This window comes from Mobula hypostoma, chromosome 3, assembly GCF_963921235.1.
Source record: "Mobula hypostoma chromosome 3, sMobHyp1.1, whole genome shotgun sequence".
Taxonomy (NCBI): Eukaryota; Metazoa; Chordata; class Chondrichthyes; order Myliobatiformes; family Myliobatidae; genus Mobula; species Mobula hypostoma.
In genome coordinates this window covers 228,798,200-228,819,243 of record NC_086099.1, presented here as the reverse complement: position 1 = coordinate 228,819,243, position 21,044 = coordinate 228,798,200, and the positions used below count along the sequence as shown (strand labels likewise).

Below are 21,044 nucleotides of genomic sequence, written 5' to 3'. Positions count from 1 at the left end.
CCCCTGCTGCCCCTTTTCCCCATTCTCCCACGGTCCACTCTCCTCTCCCGTCAGATCCCTTCCTCTCCAGCCCTTTGCCTTTCTCACCCACCTGGCTTCACCCATCACCTCCCCCGCCCACCAAATTTATGTTCTGCTGTCTTTCACTTGCACTTCCAGTGCCGATAAAGAGTCTCAGCCTGAAACGTTGACTGAGTAAACATTTCCGTAAAGGCTGCTGAGACCTCCTGAGTTCTACACCATTTTGAGTGTGTTGTTTCCAGCATCTGCAGAATCTCTTCTGTTTTAGACTATCAACCCTTCTATGCCTCTGATAAACTTATAAACTTCCATCAGAACAGTCCGTAACACAACATAGAAATGCCTTCGATGCCTCCCATGGTGGGGAGGGTAATGCATGTGAGAGAGTTAGACAAATCTGAAATCACCTGCAGCCTCGTCCAAATCTCTTACTAGCTCTTCTTTCAGTTAGTCCTGACGAAGGGTCTTGGCCTGAAATGTCGACTGTACCTCTTCCTAGAGATGCTACCTGGCCTGCTGTGTTCACCAGCGACTTTGATGTGTGTGGCTGTGTAATGGAGCCTTGTTCCAGGCTGTGATGCAACCAGTCAGGAGGCCCCCCAGTGTACACTGTAGATGGGATGATGCTCCCCAATGTACACTGTAGATGGGATGACGCTCCCCAGTGTACACTGTAGATAGACTGATGGTGCTCCCCAGTGTACACTGTAGATGTGATGATGCTCCCCAGTGTACACTGTAGATGTGATGATGCTCCCTAGTGTACACTGTAGATGTGACGACGCTCCCCAGTGTACACTGTAGATAGACTGATGGTGCTCCCCAGTGTACACTGTAGATGGGGTGATGATGCTCCCCAGTGTACACTGTAGATGGGGTGATGATGCTCCCCAGTGTACACTGTAGATGGGGTGATGATGCTCCCCAGTGTACACTGTAGATAGACTGATGATGCTCCCCAGTGTACACTGTAGATGTGATGATGCTCCCCAGTGTACACTGTAGATGTGATGATGCTCCCCAGTGTACACTGTAGATGTGATGCTCCCCAGTGTACACGGTAGATGTGGCAATGCTCCCCAGTGTACACTGTAGATGGGATGATGCTCCCCAGTGTACACTGTAGATGGGATGGTGCTCCCCAGTGTACACTGTAGATGTGATGCTCCCCAGTGTACACTGTAGATAGACTGATGACGCTCCCCGGTGTACACTGTAGATGTGATGATGCTCCCCAGTGTAAACTGTAGATGTGATGCTCCCCAGTGTACACTGTAGATAGACTGATGACGCTCCCCGGTGTACACTGTAGATGTGACGATGCTCCCCAGTGTACACTGTAGATGGGACGTTGATGCTCCCCAGTGTACACTGTAGATAGACTGATGACGCTCCCCAGTGTACACTGTAGATGTGATGATGCCCCCAGTGTACACTGTAGATAGACTGATGGTGCTCCCCAGTGTACACTGTAGATGGGATGATGCTCCCCAGTGTACACTGTAGATGTGATGATGCCCCCCCCAGTGTACACTGTAGATGGGGTGATGATGCTCCCCACTGTACACTGTAGATGGTATGAGTAATCTGTAAGAACTCTCTCTGTTATCTCTTAGAACTATCCCTGTGATCCGTAAGAACACACTCGGTAATCTGTAACTGCAACAACTCTGTGATCTGTAACACTAACTGTAACCTGTAACTCTTGCTCATTGTAAATTGTAACAACTCTCTCAGTAATCTGCACCACTCTCCCTGTGACACTTTCTTCTCTCTCTGTGATCCAGAACACTCTCTCTGTAATCTTTTACAACTCTCCGCGATGTGTAATACTCTGTCTGTGATCTGCAACACTCTCTCAGTGATGTGTAACATTCTGTCTGTGATCTGCAACACTCTCTCAGTGATGTGTAACATTCTGTCTGTGATCTGCAACACTCCCAGTGATGTGTAACACTCTCTCAGTGATGTGTAACACCCTGTCTGTGATCTGCAACACTCCCAGTGATGTGTAGCACTCTCAGTGATGTGTAACACTCTCTCAGTGATGTGTAACACTCTGTCTGTGATCTGCAACACTCTCTCAGTGATGTGTAACACTCCGTCTGTGATGTGTAAAGCTCTCTCAGTGACGTGTAACACTCTGTCTGTGATCTGCAACACTCTTTCAGTGATGTGTAACACTCTCAGTGATGTGCAACATTCTCTCAGTGATGTGTAACATTCTGTCTGTGATCTGCAACACTCTCTCAGTGATGTGTAACACCCTGTCTGTGATCTGCAACACTCTCTCAGTGATGTGTAACACTCTGTCTGTGATGTGTAACATTCTCTCAGTGATGTGTAACACCCTGTCTGTGATCTGCAACACTCTCTCAGTGATGTGTAACACTCCGTCTGTGATGTGTAAAACTCTCTCAGTGACGTGTAACACTCTGTCTGTGATCTGCAACACTCTTTCAGTGATGTGTAACACTCTCAGTGATGTGCAACATTCTCTCAGTGATGTGTAACATTCTGTCTGTGATCTGCAACACTCTCTCAGTGATGTGTAGCGCTCTCTCAGTGATGTGTAACACCCTGTCTGTGATCTGTAACACTCTCTCAGTGATGTGTAACACTCTGTCTGTGATGTGTAACACTCTCTCAGTGATGTGTAACACCCTGTCTATGATCTGCAACACTCTCTCAGTGATGTGTAACACTCTGTCTGTGATGTGTAACACTCTCTCAGTGATGTGTAACACCGTGTCTGTGATCTGCAACACTCTCTCAGTGATGTGTAACGCTCTCTCAGTGATGTGTAACACTCTGTCTGTGATGTGTAACACTCTCTCAGTGACATGTAACACTCTGTGATGTGTAACACTCTCTCAGTGATGTGTAACACTCCGTCTGTGATCTGCAACACTCTCTCAGTGATGTGTAACGCTCTCTCAGTGATGTGTAACACTCCATCTGTGATCTGCAACACTCTCTCAGTGATGTGTAACACTCTGTCTGTGATGTGTAACACTCTCTCAGTGACGTGACGTGTAACACTCTCTCAGTGATGTGTAACACTCTGTCTGTGATGTGTAACACTCTCTCAGTGATGTGTAACACTCCGTCTGTGATCTGCAACACTCTCTCAGTGATGTGTAACACTCCATCTGTGATCTGCAACACTCTCTCAGTGATGTGTAACACTGTCTGTGATCTGCAACACTCTCTCAGTGATGTGTATCACTCTCTCAGTGATGTGTAACACTCTCTCAGTGATGTGTAACACTCCATCTGTGATCTGCAACACTCTTTCAGTGATGTGTAACACTCTGTCTGTGATCTGCAACACTCTCTCAGTAATGTGTAACACTCTCTCAGTGATGTGTAACACTCTGTCTGTGATGTGTAACACTCTCTCAGTGATGTGTAGCACTGTCTCAGTGATGTGTAACACTCTCTCAGTGATGTGTAACACTCTGTCTGTGATGTGTAACACTCTCTCAGTGACATGTAACACTCTGTCTGTGATGTGTAACACTCTCTCAGTGATGTGTAACACTCTGTCTGTTATCTGCAACACTCTCTCAGTGATGTGTAACACTCTCTCAGTGATGTGTAACACTCTGTCTGAGATCTGCACTGTGTAAGGAAATGAACTTTATGGCAGCATACAAAATGAATTCTCTGGACCTTGGTACATATGTCATTTAAAAAGACAATACCAAGTTCCTTATGTTTTTATACACAGCTTTACGGTCACTTCTGAGCCATTCTCCTAATGATCTGATCAGTGATGAATGATGCACAAGACAGGCTTTTCACTGTTATCTCGGGTACACTAAGGCCCTCATTTCATCGGGATCCACCACAGATGTTGCATCCTAGCTGCCTAAGTCAATACTCAACTCAGTAGTATGATGTAGAAAGCAAGGTGATGCTCATGTTGCCAGCTCCTCCTCTCCTCAAAGCTGATGAATCCAAAGGGACAGCAGACACCGACACAGTTTGGCACCAGCAGCTTCGCAGGAGCTGCCAGTCAACATTGAACTCAACGTAGGACTGCCTTAGGGATGCCAGCTCCGGATTTCCCCTTGGGGTTTACTCCTGAAGCCTCCTCCATGAGTGGGTATAACCACAAGGCAGCGGAGGTTTGAGATCAGAGTTTTCCTTCTCCTAGATGAGCTGCCAACTAGGCTGATGAGCCCCAACTGCTTGGCGTGACTGGCTTTAAGGCACCAGTAACCTGCCTTAGACCCCTTATCCTGTCAGTAGAAACAGTTCCGCTGGGCTTAGTAGCTAACCCACACATGAAGGCCTGGAGCTGGACTTGGTTGTCAGAGGCTATTGGGTGCATTGATGAGGCAGTGGGAACTCATCCTCACTACCACCCCCTCCTTCCTCTGGCTATGACAATCTTAAGGAACCGTGTCTCAGTCCATGTGACAATAATAAACTCATTTCAATCGATTAATAGACTGGTTTAGCATAGAATAGTTCTGTTAACACTCATACTTCTGGTAAGATGATGGGGCCAATCTAAGGTGCGATTGTCTTTTTGAAAAATCTATTTTGTATGCTCACGAGACCCTGCTGGACATTAAGAACCCAATCAGCGAGTTGCTTGTTGCAGAGAAACTGAAGGAACTGCACTTAGTTTGGACTGTGTTGGAGTTGGTATGCTGTTGGCCTTAGTCACGTTTCTTGTGACCCCATTGGACATTGGTGTTGTGGACCGCTGCAAGCCCAGTTCACTGGTTCTTTGGTGCAGAGATGGAGGAGCTGCAGTGCCTTAGCCGTAGCAAAGACTAGGCCTCGAGCTGCAGTGTTTGTGCCGTCCAAAGGGAGGGGTGTCTGAGCTGCTGACGGTGTTTGCTCGGCAGAGGACGGGCCGTGTCGTGTCTGGCCGCGGCTGCTGAGGCGTTTATCCACTCAGGGAGTTGGACTCTGTTCTTTTTAGTGTGACTGTGTCTTGTATGTGCTGTGCAGTGGGGGAGCTGTGTGGCTTCAGTTGTCGTGAGGACTAGGCCCGGGCCACGGTCTTTCCTGCTCACAGACGTCCACAGCAGCGGTGTCAGTTCGAGCTGTCTTCCAGTGTTCGCTGGGTAGAATACAAGCTGTATTGTGTTTGCAGACTGCTGGATTCAGGGGCTTGGACTGTATTTTACTGCTAGTGAAATTATATGCGCTATGTCTGCCTTGCGTTGTGGGCGACTGTTGGTAATGTGTTTTGCAACTTGTCTCCAAGAGGAACGCTGTTTTGTTTGGCTGTATTCATGGGTGTTCAAATGTTCATTTATTATCAAAGCATGTCTCCATATATAACTCTGAAAATAATATTCTCCAGATAGACACGAAACAAAGAAAGAATATAAACGTCATTCACAGAGAAACAAACCCTCTGCCGATAAAAAAACGAAAGGCACCCCAATCATCAACCCCACAAAATACCCCCTCACTCCATGTATAGCTGAATAACAATTAAAACTTAGGTTGGCTGGTGGCGCAGTGAGATCAGCGCCGGGCTCGAGAACAGAGGTTCCCCAGTTCGATCCAGTGACAGACCGCTCCCGAGTGTGCTCTCCATCTGTGCCGGGTTGATGTCGAGCTCACAACTAGATCTCGTAAAACAAACCACTGCCACCTCCAGTTTAAATTCCCACGCAGAATATTATGGAGGATCAAATACATATACAAAACTTGAACTAAAGTCCTATCTCTTCTATCAATCAATCCCTCAAGGCCTGGCAACATCCTCTCAGTGGCCCTCACTCTTTGCAAAGGGCTGTAATTGTTCCATTTAGTCAGCATCAAAGGATCAGGAGGTGGGCATTGGGTGGGATGGAGAGTTGGAGGGGCCAATTCCCCTTTCCCTCCCCATTGCAGGAGGAAGTGCATCAGCTTGAATCATCTGCAGGGTTTGGCGCAATTAGTACTGTACAGACATCCCACCTCTATCGGAAGATCCGGGAGTCTCCCGCATATCGATAGTGACTCCCTGACGCCCGGAAATTATATACAATATCCCGCAAATCGATTTTTTTGAGAGGGAGAGGGAGAGCGAGCTTCCTGATTGGTCTCTCTTCGCGCTGAGAGTGGTCCCCAACCACCGGGCCGTGAGGAAACAATATGATTTGGCGATATGAGTCAGCTGCACCTTTCCTCATTCCCTGTCACGCACTGTGGAGTTTGAACGCACGCGAGATCATTACCCGCGCGTCATCCATGTCAGCGCGGGAAGGAGATCAACTCCTCCAGCTTGCAAATGACGGCGGGCTGAAAAGTATGTTTGACATAACATCTCTGCTGGCATTCTGGATCAAAGTCAAGGCTGAATATCCTGAGATAGCCACGAAAGCACTGAAAACGTTGCTTCCATTTCCAACATATCTCTGCGAAGCGGAGTTTTAGACTGGACATAAGGAACCCCCTTCGAGTATCACTGTCTCCCATCACCCCTCGATAGGACCGTCTTGTTGCAGGAAAACAAGCCCAGGGCTCCCACCGATTCAGCAATATTGGTGTGTTGCAATGATTTTATATGTTCATACGAGGAAAATATGCGTTGTGTGTTTAATATCCAAACGTTACTTAAAATGTTATGATGCTATTGAATTATCACCTATATTCCGGCCGTGATTAACACCCCCCCCCCGGGGTCGGCCGGTCCGCAAGAATATTGTCAATATTAAACCGGTCTGCGGTGCAAATAATGTTGGAGACCCCTGCAAGTAGACCTATCAGTTTTCTCTGTGGGCGGGCTTTGCAGTCGACCTCAAAAATAATGAGTGTTGCTCGCTGCACTGTTTGCAACAGCCCATGGTGGGTTAAAATGTAAAAGACATGTTGAGGTGAGTTTAACAGGTGTCATTCGTTCATTAGCATAGCTAACGTTATTTAAACTAGCTGGCTATTCTGGAGGCCAAACTCCCTGTAGACTTGCTTAAAGTTGTAATAGAATAAACATGATAATATAATATACGTACATATTTTAATGTCACATTTTCTGCATATACCCAACTTGGTTTACAGATTAGACAAAATCACTAAACACTGTATTACATACACCCTTGGAGGTCGACGGGCGGGGGAGGAGTCCCACGTGACCCAAGCCCCTCTCATCCACGTGACCCGCTCCCCTCCTCCCACCTGAGCAGCGTCGGCTCCCACGTGACCCCCTCCCACCTGAACAGTCTGCGTTCCCACGTGACCCAAGCCCCTCTTATCCACGTGACCCGCTCCCCTCCTCCCACCTGAGCGCGTCCGCGTTCCCACGTGACCCGCCCCGGCCCGCCTACTGGTGCCTGACGTCATCTCATCGCGTTACCCCGGCAACCCTCGCCTCTCATCTGAAGTGCCGACTGTACTCTTTTCGGAAGATCAAAGTTGCTGGTGAACACAGCGGGCCAGGCAGCATCTCTAGGAAGAGTCCTGACGAAGGGTCTCGGCCCGAAACGTCGACTGTACCTCTTCCTAGAGATGCCGCCTGGCCTGCTGCGTTCACCAGCAACTTTGATGTGTGTTGCTTGAATTTCCAGCATCTGCAGAATTCCTGTTGTTTGTTCTTTTCCGAAGATGCTGCCTGGCCTGCTGAGTTCCTCCAGCATCTTAATCCGCATATTTTCTCTTGCTTCTATTGGAACAGTTACCGTTTGCTTATCAACTGCTTTATAAAATAATATATGTTTATAATAAAGAATATGTCGATCTGAGAAACACAAAAATATCCAGGAGGGATAAAGAGTTGAGCGACAGTTCTGTGAAGCTGTTGCTAGGCGACGTTGGCGGGGTCAGAGTTGAAGGATTCGACAGCTCCCCCAGCCGCCGTGCGGGTGAAGGGTGTAAGATGTAAGGAGTTGGGGTAGAAACGAATTCGTGCCGAGCAGCCGAGCTCGGGCACTGAAATAAAGTGGGAGAGCAGCGACGGGAGGCAGGCCCGGCCGAGATGGCGACGGTTGCTGGGCGACGGGCGGAGGCGCAGCTCGGGCAAGATGGCGTCGGTTGCTGGGCAACGGGCGGAGGCGCGGCCGTGGGGTGGAGTGCGCAGGCGCGGGCGCGGATCGCCGGCGTTGAGCCTGGATACGGAGGCGGTGAGTGTCCGGAACGGGGGCGACGTGGAGCCGGGAGGGGCGAGGGCGAGGGCGGGGAGCCGGGTGTCCGGGGCCGGGAGGGCGAGGGGCTGCGAGTGGAGCGGTAGGTGTGTTCGGGGTCAGGGAACGGGCGCTGGGTTCCGGTCGCTGGGCCCTGGGGCGCGGATGCACCGAGATCGGACCCTTCCCTCCGCTCCGCGATGTCTTGAGGCAGCCGCTGCAGTTGGGGTCGGGGTTTCTCTTTGGTCTTTACTTTGGCAATTTCGGGGACTGAGGTTTATTTTAGTTTGGGGCAGATGTCGTGCTGGGGTCGAGGTGCAGCGGCCTAAGGTGAAGGCAAAGTTCGGAGATTTTGGCGAGGTTCAAGGTGCAGAGGTTAGAGATCGGGCAGGGGTCGGTGGTGAGGACAAGGGTTGGAGTTGGGGCAGGGGTCAAGGTGCAAGCGCTGGAATTGAGCACCGGGTCTGAAGTCCCGCAACAAGGTCAAGTTGGATTCAAGAGTGAGGGTTGGGTTCGGGGGTTGTGGTTCAAGGGTCAGAGTCAAAGAGCAAGGGTTATTTAAAGGGTAGGTGTCGGGGAGCAGAGGTGAGGTTGTGGAGTTGGGTCCGGGTTTAGGACCGGCGTTGCGCTGCCGTCATCAATATGTCTGATGCCTGTAATCTTAATGCCTGACGTATACTGAAACTGAGTCGTTAACTGTTATTAACACAGTTGGCAGCAAGCTTTAATTTTCAAAGTGTACGTTGTTTTTAATGGCTCCATTATTACTAGACATGCCTTTAGGTGCCAAGGTGTTAAAAGCTCTAGAAACCTCTCCCTAAACCCGCCTTAACCTTTCCTCCTCATAAATCTCACTATGAGCTCAATTCTGTCGTGCGTTTCCCGAGATTCGACTTGTCAAAACTTCTGTGGAAGGTTTTGGAATGATTCATTGCACGAATGTGTCACACAACATAATTATTGGTATAAACATAAGGTATCCATGCCTGTGAGTCGAGATATATTCAATTTGCTGGATCTGAGGGCTGTCACAATCACCTGATTGCACTGTGCTCTCCAATCCCGTTTTTGTCCTTGGTGTTGTACCGCTCGCATTGTTGTGCTGAATACTCATTAAATATCCCTTCTACCCTCTTTACAAGAACCGTGAGGTGACTAACATTGCTTTCGACTAGGAGACGAAGAGCAGTACAGCTCAGGAACAGGCCTTTCAGCCCACAACGTTGTGCTGAACTGGTTAAACTAGTAATCAAATGGCCAACTAAACTAATCTCTTCTGCCTGCACAGTGTCCATATCCCTCCATTTTCCTCACATTCATGTGCCTATCAAAACTTCCGCATTGTACCTGCCTCTCTCACCACACCTGGCACCCACCACTTTGTGGGGAGAAAGAAACTTGCCCCTCACATCCCCTTTGAAATGACCCCCTTTCACCTGAAATGCATGCCCCCTGGTATTAGATTTTTTTTTGTATATTTTATATGTTTCATTTTCAGGAGATGATGGGCAGTGGAGAAAGATTGGGTAGAGTCTGCTATAAGAATATTAAATAGTTCTCTAGTACAAGAAGATGGATTCAACCTCCCAACTACCTTGTTATGACATGGCACGTTATTGTCTGCCTGCACTGCACTCTTGCTGTTGCACTTCAATCTGCACTCTATTACTTACTTAGAGATACAGCATGGTCACGGGCCCTGTGACTTGTTGAGCCTGTGCTGCCCTACTACACACATTGTGACCAATGAACCCCAATCCCTTCCCTTTCTTGATCACCGGGAAGATGTGGATGGCCTAATTGCCCCACTCAGTCTTGGAGAGAATTCCAAACGCCTCCACGCTCTGCAGTTCAGCATCCACTTTAGGTCTTAGTGTGTAAGGCACTGGATGTGTGTTATGGAATCTTGGTGTCGCTGCTTCTTCCAGTTCAATTCTGGCCTTCCTGCCTTTGAGTTTACCAATCCCTTTCTCATTAGCGTTAAGCAGCTGTGACAGTCTTTGGTTAGTGCTACCATTTGGGCTGCCGTTACCTGTTGATGGCACACTAGAGCTTTGATTGAGTGCCAGTCTAGTTGGATTTTTCTTGACCATTCTTGTCTGAAGAGTACTGGTCCTGTACTTTTCAATGCATAAAGCTCGATCTGCTGTGTTTGGCCTCCATACGTCACCTTCACTTTCAGTTTGCCTTTGCGAGACTCTTTGTCGTGTAGGTCTTTAGCATCACTGATGTCTTTAATAGTATCTTAGAAAACAGCCTGTTGTAGTCAGCCTCTGGAATTATGGACAAAGCTGGCCCTGTATCCGGCTCCATTTTCAGTTTTACTCCAGACACGTCTATTGTGATCCAGATGATGTTGTGATCTGCTTCAGTTATACTATGCAGTTCTAGGCGTGACAGCTCACCTTTGTCAGACTGTGTTGTCTGTTTCACGTTCGGTCACTTTATTCATTTGCTTAGTTTTGAATGTGAAACTCTTCATTTTGTGTCTTCGGTTGTGCTTTTTATCTTCCTTGCACACTCTCTCTATGTGACCTTGTCTGTGACACTTTCTGCAAACTTTTTCCTGTTACCAACAGTCATTTGCATCATGGGAGGATTTGGCACATCAATAACATCTTTGACTTTTTGCACCATTCAGGGCATTTTCTGCATTTCACTTTCTAGCCTCCTCTCCTATAGTTCTGCATTCTTTGCTGCAGTCTCTAATGATACTGTAGTGGTCAACTGTTGTCCCTTAATGTGTCAGAAATTCCATCTGCAAAGTCACAGTACTGGGAAAGTTTGTGCAGTTCTACAATGTATTCAGAAATGCTTTTGTCCTTTGGTTCCTTTTGTAAAATCTAGATCTCTCAGCTATTGCCGGCAGTTTAGGGCTCAAGTGATTTTGTAAAATTGTAACAATTTTGTTGAACATCTAGCTTGCTGGCTTTTCAGAGGTTACTAAGCAGCATATCAGACTTGCACCCATTAAGCTGAGAAGTTCCGGTGCTTTCTTTTGCTCCTCTATGTTGTTCACGTTACAATGGCGTTCTACCTTCTCGATATACGACACCCAGCCTTCATTAGCACTATCGAATTTGTCAACTTTCCTGACTGAATCCATTGCCACATTATTTTCACTTTAAGTTCATTGTGTCTTTCACTGTGTGCTATGCACTGTAATCACACCTTTGTTAGTGTCCGTGACAGCTTTCTCGTGCTGTTTAACTCTCACCGTTTTGTCTCATTATTGTGCCCTAATTGTCGTGATATTTTCTGACATTCAGGTTCATATTCATCGCCAATTTGTTGAGTCTGTGCAGAACTACATATCAATTAAATAAAAACACATGCAGGAGATGGCTTTAACTGGTGTATTCACATTGCAGCGAGAGAGAGCGAGAGAATGGTGTGCATGCGCAGACAACAGATATATGTAGTGTTAAGGCACTATGAGGGTCATTGCTCTAAAAAATAGATCTGTACATTAGAAAGGTCCTTGACAGGTAGGACTAAAGGGAATCCCAAGGCATTCTATACATACATCAAGAAGATAACTAGGGGTAGGGTAGAACCACTCAAGGACAAAGGCAGGCAGACGATGTGGGTGAGTTCCTAACTGAATACGTTGTGTTGGTGTTTACAAGTTAAAGGGTGTAGAGCAGGATTTCCCTACCTATGATCCACAGGCCCCTCAGTTAATGGTAGGGGCCCATGGCATAACAAAGTTTGGTAACCCCGGTGTAGAAGATAGTGATGTCATCACTGATAATAAAATACAATAACTAAAATAACTGAGTCCAGAATGTACACACTCTTCCGAGTGCACTGGAGAATAGCATGGCCTGTCATCCACGCTGTTCAGAAAACTCCTGTTTTTATACTGAATTGGCTTATTGGTTACAGATACTGATTAGTGTAAATTCTTAGTTTGAATTCCTTACTTGCTACACCAATTGACATTCACAATAGAGATGTTAGAAGTAATTGGAACCGATGACACTTTGAGGTTAGTAAAGCAAGTGTCCCTTAGTTGTTAGATGTATTTCACATTCTTCCATTATTCCTAATGCGTCTGTCTCCGGCACCCTCTACTGTGTAAAGGGAAGCTATCTTCTTCTAGTTGATTATGCACTGCCACAGTCATTTTCACCTATCTGTCTGCGGTAGGCAAGGTTAGCTCTGGCAGTCTCACTTCAAAAGGTCTCCTTCGTCTGGATTTGACTACACACTGCCATGGTTATCATCACCTGGATCTTGTCTTTAACCTTCCACTGTGAGGCTGATAGAGGAGAGCGCAATACACTAAGGTGCAGGGCGTTTTGAGATTAGGAGCAAAGATGGTATTAGAACTCTTGAACAACTTCAGATTCAGATTTGTCACACATACGTCAAAGCTACAGCAAAACACGTTGTTTGCATTAACAACCAACACACCTGAGGATGTGCTGGGGGCAGCCCACAAGTGTCAGCACACTTGCCGATGCTGACTTAACATTAACTATTGGTGTTGAGGTGGGTGAGGCCTTTGGGCTTGATGGGATGTACAATAGAGAGGTGAAGAAGAGATTTCTGGGCCTTGACCAAGCTCTTTGTATTTTTACTAGCCACAGGTGTGATGCTGGAGGACTGGCAAGTTCCTTTGTTCAGGAATGGAAGTAAGGGTAACACTGGGAATTACAGACCAGTGAGTCTCACGTGGTAGTCATTGGTAGGGAAACGAATGCAGAACATTCTCAGGGATAGGATTTATCAGCATTTGGGGAAGGATGGTCTAATTAGGGTCAGCATGCCCTGTATGTGGTAGGTCAAAGATGCTAAGTGGAGAGTATACTAACTGGGTTGCATCATGGCCTTGTATGGAAACGCCAAACGGAAAAGCCCAAAAGTAATGGATATGGCTCAGTCCATCGTAGATAAAGCCCTCCCCAGCATTGAGCACATCTGCATGAGGCATTGTCACAGGAAAGCAGGATCCAGCATCAAGGACACCCACCACCCAGGACCTGCTCTCTTCTCACTGCTGCCATTAGAAGGAAGGTACAGGACCCTCAGGACTCGCACCACCGGGTTCAGGAACAGTTATTACCCCCTCAACCATCAGGCTGTTGAACCAGAGGGGATAACTTCACTCACCTTAACACTGAACTGTTCCCACAACCTATGCACTCACTTTTAAGGAGGCTACAATTTGTGTTTCCAATATTAGTTGCTTATTTATTATATTTTTTCTTTTAGTATTCGCACAGTTTGTTGTCTTTAGATCAGTGATCACTTGTCCGTCCTGTTGTGTGTGATTTTTCATTGATTCTGTTCTGTTTCTTTGTATTCACTGTGAATGCCTGCAAGAAAATGAATCTCAGTAGTATATGGTGATAATAAATTAACTTTGAGTAATCTGAACATGCTTTTCAAGGAGGTAGAGCAATGGATTTGTATACGTGGATTTTATTAAGGAATTTAACAAGGTCCTACATGGTAGGCTTATCCAAAAAATTAGGATGCATAGGATCCACGGTGACCTGAGTGATTGCATCCTCAATTGGTTTGCCCATTAAAGTCAGAGTTATTTCTCAAGGGGACTTGTTCTGACTGGAGGTCTATGACTAGTGGGGTTCCAAATGGGGTCTGTTCTGTACCCTCTGTTTTTGTCTGTCCACAGCCTCTTTCTTCTTGCTGCTACAGTGCGATCAAACTCAGGATGGAGGAGCAAAACCTCAAATTTCCAACCTCCAACCTGACAGAATGAACATCAATTTGTCTAATTTCTGGTAATTTCTCCCTCTCTCTCTTTCCTTTCCCCATTCTGGTTTCCCTCTAACGCTTTCTCCCATGGTCCACTCTCCTATCCAACCAGATTCTCTCTTCTTCAGCCTTTACCTCTTCCACCTATTACCTCCCAGTTTCTTACATTGTCCCTTTCCTACCAGCTCCCCATCCACCCACACCTGGTCTCATCTATCACCTGTCGGCTTGTACTCCTTCCCTTCTCCACCTTCTTATTCTGGCTACTGCCCCTTTCCTTTCCAATCCTGATGAAGCGTCTTAGCCCAAAATGTTGACTGTTTATTCTCCTCCGTAGATGCTACCTGACATGATGTGTTAGTTAGTAAGGTTCAAGGTCATGAAAATGTAGACTGCGAGCTCAACAGTCCATCTTATTGTACTAGGGGACTGTTCAACAACCTTATAGGAGTGGGATAGAAGCTGCCTTTGAGCCTGGTGGGACATGCTCTCAGGGTTTTGTACCTTCTGCCTGATGGGAGAAGAGAGAATGTCTAGGGTGTGCTGGGTCTTTGATTACACTGGCTGCTTTACTGAGGCAGTGAGCCCATGGGGGGGAGGCTGGTTTCCCGGATGTGTTGAACTGTGTCCACAACTCTCTATTTTTTTTTGTGGTCTCGGGTAGAGCAATTGCCATACCAATCGTGATGTATCTGGGTAAGATGCTTTCTATGGAGCGTCTGTATGTATGAAAGAAAATTGATGAGGGTAAGGGGTGACTTGCCAAATTCTGTAGCCTCCTGATGAAGTAGAGGAGTTGATGAGCTTTTCTGGCCTTAACATCTGCATGCTTGGACCATGACAGGCTGTTGATGATGTTTACTCCGAGGAACATGAAACTCTGAACTCTCTTGACCGCAGTACCATTGATGAAGACAGGAGCATTGTGCACCACATCCTCTCCCCCTACCCCTTCCTGTAATCTATGATCAGCTCTTTTACTGTGCTGTCACTGAGGGAGAGACGGGTGAAAGAACTGCTGACGAAACTCAGGAAATCTGCAGATGCTGAAAATCTGAAACAAAGCCAGAAGGTGCCAGAAACACTCAACTGGTCAGGCAGCCTCTGTGTGAAGTTCTGACTAGGGTCTCTGATCTGAAACTTGACTGTATCTCTCTTTCCACAGAGGCTGCCTGACTTGGTGAGTGTTCAAAGAATCATAGTCATAGTCATAGACATAGACATACTTTATTGATCCTGGGGGAAATTGGTTTTCGTTACAGTTGCACCATAAATAATTAAATAGTAATAAAACCATAAATAGTTAAATAGTAATATGTAAATTATGCCAGGAAATAAGTCCAGGACCAGCCTATTGGCTCAGGGTGTCTGACCCTCCAAGGGAGGAGTTGTAAAGTTTGATGGCCACGGGCAGGAATGACTTCCTGTGACGCTCAGTGCTGCATCTGGGTGGAATGAGTCTCTGCATAGAGCACTGCAGCACAGAAACAGGCCCTTCACCCATCTAGTCCATGCTGAACTATTATTCTGCTTAATCCCATCAACCTACACCTGGACCATAGCCCTCCATACCTCTACCATCCATGTACTTATCCAAACTTCTCTTAAATGTTGAAATCGAATCTGCGTCCATCACTTTCGCTGGAAGCTTGTTCCACACTCTCCCCACCCTCTAAATGAAGAAGTTCTCCCTCATGTACCCCTTTAACATTTCACCTTTCACTCTTAACCCATGACCTCTGGTTCTAGTCTCACTCAACGTCAGTGGAAAAAGGCTGCTTGCACTTACCCTATCTATACCTGTCATAATGTTGTATCTGAGGCCTCTGTCAATCAGAGCTGACCATGGATATTGCGTCCGAACTGCCTAGATACACAAGCCTGGGCAGCCTGATCTGGCGAGCAAGCTCCCCCTCTCCACGCATCTGATAAAGGAATGGCAGAGACCGATACAGTCTGGTACCAGCCACGTCTCAGGACTTGCCAGTCAACATTGAACTCAATGTAGGACTGCCTTAGGGACTCCAGCTCTAGATTTTTCCCTCGGGTTTTACTCCCGAAGCCTTCCCCATGAGTGGGTATACCCGCAAGGCAGTGGAGGTTTGAGATGAGAGTTCTCTTTCTCCTAGATAAGCTGCCTACCACAACTGACGAGCCGCATCTGCCAAAAGCGAAAGCGACTAGTTTTAAAGCAGCAGTAATCCACCTTTGTCCCTTCTCCTGGCAGTAGAAACGGTTCTGCTGGGTTTAGTAGCTAAGCCACACATGAAGTCCAGGAGCTGGACTTGGTTGTCAGAGGCTATTTAAAACACAGCCATTGGGAGCATTTAATAGGTATTAGGAGCTTGTCCTCATTACCACCCCCGGCTGTAACTTCTGTTTTGTATACCTCCATCAAATCTCACCTCATTCTCCTATGCTCCAGGGAAAAAAGTCCAAACCTATTCAATCTTTCCCTATAAATCAGGTTCTTAAGACCTGGCAATATCCCATTAAATTTTTTCTGCAATCTTTCAATCTTACATCTTTCCTGAAGGTAGGTGACCAAAACTGCACACAGTACTCCAAATTAACCTTCACCAATATCTTATACAACATTCCTCTGTTCTATTGCACTCTTCAGTGCTCTTCTGTTCCCTGTGTAAATCCTACTGAAGTACATACTTGTTGGCTTTAAATTCCATCTGCCATTTTTTAAGTGTTTCGAGCACTTGCTGTTTGTATTTCAGATTGCTGGCATTTTTAAAATTTTTGCCATTCAGAGTGGCAAGTTTTCCCAGAGGCCTTGTGGCTTATGTCCTGTGATGATTTAACTGAAGGTTAGTGCAGAGCCTGTGAACCTGTAGGAGCTGACTTTAATTTGAGTCATAAATTGCTGTAGGCTGAATGATAACAAACAGAGCCACACCTTCCTGTTCTGGCATTGTTCAGAACTGCAGACGCCCAAGGAATCGGGACATGCAATCTGTTCAGAGAGCGGTGATACACTCTCCTTCCTGAAGGCAGGCTGCAGTTAAACAGAGCTCATCCACCAGCCCCATCACCTTCCAGGTAGGTGGCTCATTAGATCGTGGTTTGTCAGGGGGATGAAGGAGGTGTTTTCACTGCCACAGCAAGGTTTCACAGTGTTGCCGAGCTTTCTTAGTGTGTGTTTCGGAGATGTTTGTGTTTAGTGCCAGTCTGAAAGTGAATCTAGACAAAGAAGCAAGGAAACTTGCCTAAGCCCCATCACCCCTCCTGGAGCCTAGGCCACTAGTAGTAGCTCACCAGAGTCACCTACCCTGGGCCAGTCTTTCACCTTGTCTCCAGCTTTGAAGATCTGCCCTCTCTCATGGTTGAGGTCTTTGGAGCTTCTGCAGGCATTTCTGCAGCTCTGGGTTTTGAACGCGGTGGGTTAGTGTAGATAATGGTCTGCCTTCATATACTGCTTTCGATGCTTGCATCCTCCAAATCTTCATTTTTATTGTAACATTCAAGATCATTGTTGATACCTTCAAATTCTTCATACTTCCTAATTTGTTGAAGTAGTGAAATAAGTTTTCGCTCCCGGCAGGTTCTGACATTTCCAAGCCTAAATGCTTGAAACCGCAGTGAGCAAAACAGTTCTGAATTGCCTTACTCCTTATTTCTCCCACTGTCAGTGACAAAAATCACTGCTTTTTGAACACAAGCACACACAACTGACGGTATTTAAAAACTGTTTGCACCAAGCACGGTGTACTGGCTAACGGCCATACAAGTGCACACAACTGACATTAGTTGGAACCTGTTCGGCAACAGTCTCCTGTCCCAATTAAGCAGCATAGTGTCCCAAATAAACGAAGGGAATCCAGTCTATTTTCTCAATTAGATTTTGTTCTTTAAGAGTTGTCCTAAATAAGCGGCTGCCCCAATTAACCGATGGCCCAATGAACCATAATCCACTGTATGTGCTAAAAGAGAGAGGTGGTATTGATGGGTTCCTTATCTGTTCAGAAATCAGATGGGTATCTGAAGGTATCCAGTTGGCCAACTCTTCCCAGGATAGGAAGAAAAATGGAATTGTTTGGAACCAGCTGTGGAAAAACATGGTGCCTCATCTTTAGTCTCTGGAGACTGGAGTGTTTCTCACACAGTGAGCAAATCTGTGATGTAGCCACTGTTTATGTGTAGACACATGAGCCATGTTTTCATTACATTCATTACTGAGTTCTCGGGGGTGAACCAGTGCACTGTTTTGCAGTTGTGTCCCCGGATGGAGAACCCTGATGCTGTCGATTGGTGTGATAATCCACGCACATAACGAGTGTTAGCTGTCAGAGGGTCAGTCATATCCACACACACGAACGGTAGCTGTGCTGCATTAGTCTGCTTTATATAAATTGTTAATATTCAGTATTTGTTTTCAGTCATTAACATCAAGGATGTTGTAATTGGAAATATCTGATGCAGTCTTGATAATATTCACAATCTGGAAATTAAACCCAGTGTGTGTTCACTCCCAGTGGTGTGACTGGATTATGGCTTCATCTCCCCTTCAGTAGGCAGTGGTTGTGTTCCTCCAAACTGCTTTTCAGGGACCAACTCCATCCCAGAGGGCCTTGAGTCTCAGCTGTGGACCACTGTATAAGGTACACCTGTTTATTAATGCAAATCTCTAATCAGCCAATCTTGTGGCAGCAACTCAATGCATAAAAGCATGCAGACATGGTCAAGAGATTCTATTGTTGTTCAGAACAAACATCAGAATGAGGAAGAAATGTGATCTAAGTGACATTGACTGTGGTATGAATATTGGTGCCAGACGTGGTTCAAAGTTTGAAAGTAACATTTATTATAGAAGTGTAAACGTAAGTTTGCCAGATCAAATAACGACAGTACAAAAAGCTCGTTACCTATCTTTTCACCCGTTTATTTCTTCGAGTTCAGCCAGCGAGTGAACTTGGTTCCGACATCAGTGGCGAAGCGTTCTCATCCCCCTGGCGGTTCTACAAGTTCACTGCTTGATGTCAGAATTGTTAGAAGTTATAAGGCCACCGATACAAAAGAACAATCAGTTTGATAACCATTCCAGCCAAGTCAGTGGACTATTGATACGAAAGAACAATCAGTTTGATAGACACTCCAGCCACTTTAATTAAAGAAAGGAATGTCCTACCTGGTTTGTTGGAGCCAAAACTTAATTACAAAGATAAGAACATGCACCAATTTGTGCTTTAATTAAGAATGTCCTGTCCTGTCTAATTTCCATCAGGTACCACCTTTTGTCGAAACCAAAAGGTGTGAAAAATCAGGACACATCTTATGTAGATCTGTATGAGCTTTAATCCTTACCTTGCTCCAAAGAAGCAGCTGTGAGGCATTATTCAAACACACAGCAGACACAGACATAGTTGGTACTTAACCCATTATTTACAGGAATCTGAGAATCCCCCAATTCCCTTAAACTTTATCAGAAGTATGTGTGCAACTCTGAGATTAGTCTCCCTGCAAGATGCCACAGAACCCACTTAAAGAAAACATCAAACATCCAACATGCAAAAAAAAAAGGAACAAATTGCGCAAACAGCAAAAAGTGAGTGAATAACAGATGGAAAATTAAACATCAAACTGTAGAGTCCCCGAAATGTTTCAGGAGCCACGGATACTGAGTCAGTTCGGTTTAGTGCTGTGTCGATGACTGAAGGCCTCAGCCACAGAGCCAGTTCTGCGCCAAAGCACCTTGATCAAATTGCGCAAATAGTGAAAAAAGAATAATCAGAAACACATGAAGTATGTACCGCAGAATCCTCCCAAAATGAGACCACAACTGCAGAGCACTGAGGGCAGTAAACATCAAACTGCAGAGTACTCCCCAAAAGAAAAGGTGTCCCACAGCCAGATACTGCACCTTCCTCTAGCAGCTGCAAGAGGGAAACTGGTCAAATGCAGGCAGGCAGTGTTGAACACTCTCGTTCTCGTCAATTTCAATCTTGCTCAACGCTTTAATCGGCGAGGAGCGGGTGACTTATCCAGCCCAGGAAAGAGGAGTTGAGGTACAATCCTGCCAATGTATTAAAACTGAGGAAGTGGAAGAATAAAGTTCAAGCAGATTACATGAGCAGGACAAAATGAAGCGGAATCTGTCCCCACTCCTAACCACCCTCTGAAATAGTCCAGAGTTCATGCAGTTGCGAGTGACTGGGGATGGGCAATACATCCCACATCTGTGAATTAGTGTTAAAATTCATTTGGGTCCAGGAGTGTGAGACCACAAGATGTAGGAGCAGAATTAGGCCATTTAGCCCATCAATTCTGCTCCACCATTTCATAATGGCTGATCCAATTTTTCTCTTCGCCTCAATCTCCTGTCTTCTCCCCATATCCCTTCATACCCTGACCAATCAAGAATCTATCAACCTCTGCCTAAAATATACCTACCTCCAGAAGTGTGTGTTCTCTATTCACTGCCTCATTTTGATACCTAGAGCTTTGATGGCCCACTGGCAGCTCATGTAATACTATGTTATTAGATTTTTTTCTCATAAGGAGCGTGGCGACCATGGAAGAAAGGGAAGGGGGAAAAGCGAGAGAGGAAATGGGAACGGGGGAACGGCAAAGGGGGGGGAGGTGGTGGGCAACCACCAGAAGTTCGAGAAACTGATGCCCATATCATCAGGGCTGTAGCCACCCAGACGGAATACAAGGCAAGGAGGTTCGTGGCATGCCCGTACCTCCCTTGGGCTCCACCTAAGTAGCCCCAGGCATTACTTCCCCTTTCTACCGTGTACTGCACAGCTCAGCTTTGTACATACAGGCTAGATGAGGGAGAGCATCGTCATACATTGGTATAAACTGTTCTTTATTAACCGCCAATTTCAAAATCAAAACCTGAAAATCTCTTGGATACAAAGGAGGATGAGAGGTGACTCGATAGAAATGTACAAGATGATAAGGGGCATAGATAGAGTGAACAGACAGACATTTTCCCAGGATGACAATGGCTAATATGAGGGTTCATAATTTTAAGATGATAGGAGGAAAGTAAAGATGATTGAGACATTTAAGAAACTGAATGATAGAAAAAATGGAGTGCTATGTGGGAGTGAAGGGTTATCCTAGAGTAGGTTAAAAGATTGGCACATGGTAGTCCGAAGGGCCTGTACTGTGCTGTTGTGCTCTCTGATGGTGATTCTTGTCTAAAATAGTTTTGGATCTTTCTCCTTGCCTAGAGCTTTCTCCCTAAACCAAGTGGGTAATGTGGCA

General features: G+C 46.1%; 1 protein-coding gene across 4 annotated transcripts in view; it reads left to right on the top strand.

Moving 5' to 3' along the window:
• The first annotated feature begins 8,027 nt into the window (after positions 1–8,027).
• The window catches only part of ppp1r16a (protein phosphatase 1, regulatory subunit 16A), a 128,828-nt gene continuing 115,811 nt past the window's right edge, over positions 8,028–21,044 (top strand). Inside the window, exon 1 of one of the 4 annotated variants that reach the window (XM_063044692.1) lies at positions 8,028–8,093. The gene's annotated coding sequence lies outside the window, so the exon portion shown is untranslated. Of the gene's footprint in view, positions 8,094–8,178; positions 8,197–16,735; positions 16,872–21,044 lie in introns of those variants that run through there. The other 3 variants (XM_063044693.1, XM_063044698.1, XM_063044696.1) reach the window with 3 other exon arrangements.